Source organism: Anneissia japonica, unplaced genomic scaffold, assembly GCF_011630105.1.
Source record: "Anneissia japonica isolate Jap-2015-1 unplaced genomic scaffold, ASM1163010v1 scaffold287753_len344599_cov186, whole genome shotgun sequence".
NCBI classification, from domain to species: Eukaryota; Metazoa; Echinodermata; class Crinoidea; order Comatulida; family Comatulidae; genus Anneissia; species Anneissia japonica.
The window spans coordinates 255,609-261,957 of NW_022712461.1; the positions used below are offsets into that span (position 1 = coordinate 255,609).

The 6,349-nt window shown below is 34.8% G+C and overlaps 1 protein-coding gene across 2 annotated transcripts in view; it reads left to right on the top strand.

The window, feature by feature from the left end:
- The first annotated feature begins 1,346 nt into the window (after positions 1-1,346).
- LOC117107813 (NXPE family member 1-like) overlaps positions 1,347-6,349 on the top strand; it is a 20,727-nt gene continuing 15,724 nt past the window's right edge. Inside the window, exons 1-2 of one of the 2 annotated variants that reach the window (XM_033249595.1) lie at positions 1,347-1,555; positions 6,129-6,210. The gene's annotated coding sequence lies outside the window, so the exon portion shown is untranslated. The remainder of the gene's footprint in view (positions 1,556-6,128; positions 6,211-6,349) is intronic. The other variant, XM_033249594.1, reaches the window with a different exon arrangement.

The window sequence follows — 6,349 nt, forward strand, 5'->3', positions numbered from 1 at the left end:
AGCTTCAGAGGGGGCACATCCCCTGTCCGCACAAGGGCACACATTGGCGCTAACACCAGGCGCGTAACAGGGGTCTTGGGTCGGAGTGGGTATTTATTTTCCCGGTTAGTAATTTACCATACCCAACCCACCCCACTCCCCATATAGAAAACAATACGACATAGGGCTTATTTGATTTATAATATAGGCCACACACGTGTGTTTGAAACTAAATATAAGCATTTTCATCATGGTTTTATTTATTACAAACATATTCTTTCACCATCAATACACATTGAGGCTCTTCTTTTAGGTTAAAACGATCTATCTTAACTTTGTCTTTCTTGAGTTTAAGACTATTATGTGTTTAAATAACTTAAAAGAATAAACCTAAAAAATAGCCTTAAAAAATGCGCGAGGCGCGCAAAATATTTTTGTGTTTTAAATTCTAATTTCGTCGGAATTGATGAAAACTCCCAAAAATGTGCAATTTATAGAGGAAATTGGCCTACTGTAACAAGAAATACGCGCAAAGAAATTGAGAACTTTAGGCACTTTCAGAGGATGCATTTGTCAAGGGGTGGGGAAAGATTTGACAAAGATGGATATTTTCCCCTTGTCCCCCGGTGTTTTTAATTGTAATTTCGTTGGAATTGATCAAAACTTCCTAAAATGTGCAATTCTTAGAGGAAATTGGCCCGTGCTAACAAGAAATGCGCGCGAAGCGCGCGCAATTTGAGGTTTTTAGGCACTTTCAGTGGATGAAAAGGGCATTTATAAAGGGGTGGGAAAGATTTTTCGAAGATAGATATTTTCCCCTTGTCCCCCAGTGGTTACGCCATCGGGCAGCATAGATCAAAGGAGTTATGACAGTTTTTGAAGTGGATAAGGGATTGCAGGTTGTTGTGAATCTGGTCATTATGATATCTTCCTTTTTATTCTTGTCTTTATTTTTCTCTTCTCTCTTTCTTTCCTTTTCTTTTCCTCTTCTTTCTCTTTCTCTCCCTCTCCCCTCTTTCATTTTCTTATTACCCAGCCCGCCGGTACGACGGCTTGGTCAGCCCGGTAAAAACCGTCAGGGGAGGGGCAGTTCCCCCCCCCCCATGCGCGCCTGTTACGACACTGGCTAACACGCCAATCATCCCCCCAATGAAAAATATTTTTCTACGCCACTGCTAAATAGGTATTTGATAGTCGTGTCGTAACTTGTTGGCGCGTTAAAGTTACGTAATTCAAATTCTAGTTTCTAAAACAGTCTAAGGTCAAATACTTAGTTTGATATCGTAGCACTAATTTATTCTAAAATAGGTATTTGAATACACGTTAAAGTTACGTCATTCTAATTCTAGTTCAAATGCTTAGTGTAATCTCGTAACTTTGAACAAGTCACCACTGCAATACCTTGGATCGAGGTGTTTGCAAAACTGGATCGACGTAAAGCGCCGCTTTTCTACAACTCATAGCCATGGAGGAATAATGCCTTGCGCATGCTCAATAAATAGGCATAAACACATCCTGTAAAGACGAAGGCGAATGCATAGTCCACCGCGAGTTTAATTTTTGAAGATCCTTATAGGTAAGTACGTTTGCTTATTTTTTAAATGTTATTCTACTTACAAAGAAGCTTTTTTCCATTTTATAATATGTTACCAAAGAGTTATGATTAATTGACTGATTGACTGACCGAGGACAGAAAAAACGGGAATTGGTTTGCACAAGAATAATGTGGATAAGCCTTGTACATTATTTACTGCTATTCGTAGTAGCATGAGTTTTAAACAGGCCATTTCAGCCACCGCTCGTTTTTGCCACCGTTTATATAATTAATATTATTAGTATTAAATACTGTATATATATATATTAAATACTGTATATATATACAGTACAGTACTTTGTCACATTACAAGGGTTAAATGTACTTTTCATTTACCTCCTTTTGTGTAAATTTACTTTGGATTAGTCATCTAGTAAAGTTATAAAAATTGATGTGATTTTATGGGTAGGCAGTGCCCGTCAAATTCTCAAATTGATTATTTGAAAAGCCCTTGTTATTGATTCATGTTATCTGTAATCGTAAGCAGCAGTAAAAACAAACAGTGGTGTCATGATAAGCAAATACATTTGCAGTATTCTTTACAATGATCACTTGTAACTTTGAGATCGAAATATGGCCACTGTCATTTGAATTTTTCATAATGATAAGCAAAATTATATTTGCGTTAAGTATTACAGAATTGGAATAAAGATTATTTGTACAGGTACCTGTGCTTCTGAGCATCATTCAATTAGGTCTCATGCCTTATGGGTTAATAATTTGCAGGCGAACTATATTAGCCTATGTATGCCTGGTGCTATAATAATAATGGTAATCAAAATCAATATATTGTAAGTGAATTAAAACAATGATTTCACCAACCAGGTGTAATTTATTGTAGGCTTATTTAAAAAGATTAATTTTTACACTTTTTTGTTTTCTCAATGAAATTGATTATATTTATAATTTTTGGAACATTTTCTTTGTTTTGATTTACTTTGTTCATAATGTTGAAAAGTAAACATGTACAGTAGGATAATGCTTGTGGGTGTGAGTTTGTAAATTATTCTTGGAGTTCATCTGACCATGGAATGCCAAGTTGAAAGAAATCGTTATTAACTACCTTTTTATTATCATGTACGAATACAGAGACAAAATGACCTCAGCCTCACTATGGTTGGTGAAAATAAGTAGTAAACAATAGAGCTCTCTTCGCCCATTGCTGGCCCACTCCCTTTTTCCTCCTTCCCTCTTTTTATTTTTTGGCTTGACTGACGGTGTGGGGGGGGGGGGGACGGGCCCCCCCCCCCCCCCCCCGCTGGATCCGCCTCTGCATTAAGGCGTAAGTAGGCACACGGTGTTGGGATATCGAAATATCATTTATTAATAGTCATACACAAAAAAATATTACATCAATGATATTTATAGTTCTGTATATTCTTAAGGACTGTCCACACTAACAAATTGTGAGCAACAAGTACATATGATATGCCCATATTTGGGTATAATATGACATCATCGTGTGAACATATGGGCACATCACATAAGCATTATCTCTATCTCACAACAATGTAGGCCTATTATCATTTATTTTTCATCTGTGAAAACTAAATTATAGATTAATACACTAGCAATGGAGGAATTGAAGAGAATATGAACTCGATAATGTTTGAGATATAATAGCTAGTTTATGTAATCTAACTGTCAAATTCAATTACATCTAGGTTTTTATCAGGCAATTTTAAAAGTTTGTTTAATGCAGGCTGTCTTGTTTCATACAGACAGTAGGGGGTTTCCAAGTGGGTAGACTATTTTATCCAATATCTGTAAAGTGTTTATTCAATTTGTCAGTGTCAATATTTATGTTATTTCTCCTTTTAATTTTTCCGTAGCTGTAGCTGTTCCGTAGTGTGATAGGCCTCAGGCCCTTTTACAGTATAAATAAATATACATTTTTAGTGCTTTAAATAAGGCGAGACTTTTTTATACCTTGTTTAGCTAACCCTCCGATTCCGAAATTGTGTATTTCAAAATAAAAATAAAATTTTATTATAAGTGTGTTAGCGTACGAGCCGCCATGAAAAATTGAAAAAAAGAAATAAAAATAAAAATTTATATTTATTTTTATTCTATTCTCCGCTACATGGAATCCCTTTTCCGAAAATTTAAATCTTCCTAATTTCACGGAACTCCATCTCCCGCCGGGGGGGGGGGGGGGGCAGGGTCCACCCGTCGGGGAGGAAAAGCACATTTCGTCGGGGAGAAAACAACTTCATAATTTTTTTCCCATTATTTACTGTATAATTTCATTTTTGTTTTTCGCTAGACTTTTTTAATGAGTTTAAAGGCCCACTGATTAATCGCAGATAAGATAGTATAATACATCTCCAAGTATCGAAATGCAAGCCGTCGTTTCAGGATTTAATATTTCTACATTAATTATGGCATCATCAGGAATGAAAAATTATCCATATTTGCAAGCTTATATGCACAAGTACCAAAAGTGTTTGACCAATCAAAACATTACCTCTAGTAGGTGACATAGCTTCTTTAAACAATAGGATAGACCAGTTGCGAGAGCTGTGAATAATGTTAGTACTAGAAAATATTAATCCTAATTTATTACTTACATAGACAACATTATCAATTGACAGTGAATGGAACGAAACAGCGAGACGGATTTCGGCTGCACGGTTCGCCGATAGCAATCATTTCAATTAACCTTTCCATTTCCTTTATTGCTGCAAGTGCCACGTTGGGCCAATATCTCCACACAAAAAAAAACACAAAACACAAAGAATACAATACAATTGTAACTATGTATCATGCAATAGTGAGGTTACACTTTTTTTTAATAAGAACACAATTTATATGAACATTGAGGCTTACATTGCCAAAAAAAATCAGAACAAAATAAGAAAAAATTGAGGCTGGTAAAATTTCAAATGAGGATTGAAAAAAAAAAAACAAACCAAAAAAAAACAAAATAGAAAAACCATAGGCCTATCTTATCCGTACCTTATTTGAAGTAGGTGTGAATGTAATACTAATACCCTCTATAATACATGTAATACAGTAATATACTGCTGTACAATAATAATTGTCCACGTTTGTAAAGTGTGTAAAACTAAGAACAGAATAAGAACATTTTGAGCCTGAAATTGGCAAACAACACGAACACTGAGCCTGAGCAAAATTTTACTGTTTCTTAAAAAAAAAAGTGTACTCCACTGAAGTCGAATGATTGTATACGCATGGTGGTATGGTGCATGTCAGATCATTGTGGTTGTATTAAAATACACCACCTTGTAATTTGTTGTTGAGCTAGAAATGACACAGAAGGCATGGTTTATAGGATTACCGTGCATATACTATTGTTGACTAATGCTCTTCCACACAGTGGAGTAACTAGGTTGTGAGGGGGCCCTGGTTCAAAAGTACAGTCGGGGGGGGGGGGCATTGACGCATGCAAATTGACTGACCATGTCAGCTAAGATGTGTACCACCGATGGGTTAGTTTAATAGCAGGGGTCCCGATCTTTTGTTAAATACTATTTTGACAATAAATCTTTCGATTTTTTGACTGACCATGTCAGCTAAGATGTGTACCACCGATGGGTTAGTTTAATAGCAGGGGTCCCGATCTTTTGTTAAATACTATTTTGACAATAAATCTTTCGATTTTTTTAGTCTTGAATTTTTAGATGTTCTCAGAGAGCTGGACTGACCATAATAATAATAGGCATAAGCATTTATTTTCTTATGACCAAAAGAAAAAGCACATTTGATATTTATTGAATTGGTGTTTTTTATTTATCGGATTGACCACTGAACAGTCAACACTTATCTTTTATGTTACTTTTATATAAGTATAAAATAACACCTGACATCATTAGACTAATGTATAATTGTGATCATGCAAAATACTTACCCGATAAATATGGCAGCTTAACACCTTTTAAAATGGTTCATTAAAAAATGCTAATACTAAATAAAATAATAAAAAGTATATTATTTAATAAACTTTTTCTTCATCCCAGACTTCAGATAATTTCTTTAAATCGCACAATAACCAGTAAAAAATTATAACTAAAACTCGATGATGAAATACATTAATTTTGCACCTGTTTTAGAGTTTTCTTTTTTGCTTATTTATTGTTTTCTAACCTTTTCTCGGCTTATTTAAAAGCGAGAAAAATAAAAAGATATATTTTTTTCTTCAATCTTTATATCAAGTATCTTTGCACTGCAGGTTAGCCCTTGTAACTTTGCAGACAATGTAACAGACAATGTGATGCGAATTTTAATAATAAATTCATATAATTATTTTATAGGTATCCATATATTGAGAAAAAGTGTTCCGGCCAACCTTTGCGGTTCCGACCGCCCTGATTATCCCTCGCCTGCATAACGCAACGGCGGACGTGATTTCAGTTAGAGCCAAAAATGGCCTCCATTGTCTCTGAAAGCCACAGGGTCTAGATTGCCGGATGTGACACTCTTATATAGTAAAATTCATCACCATCAATCTAATTAATCGCTGTGATATACCATAGAAAATACTACTTCATGTGCCGAAACCCAATCGTATCTTTGCACGCTTTTTCTCATACAGGTACTTCTCAAATTATAATAAAGGCACGCGCGTTCGAGTCGAGTACTTTGGGTAATTCAGATGTTTGTGGGCAGCGACACAGGTATCTTGCTATAATATAATAATAATTTTTTAAATGTAAAATTAACTTTATTGTTATCGGAGCAATTTCAAAACAATGTTATACATACAACAATAAAATAAAATATATACTAACATATATATATATATATATATATATA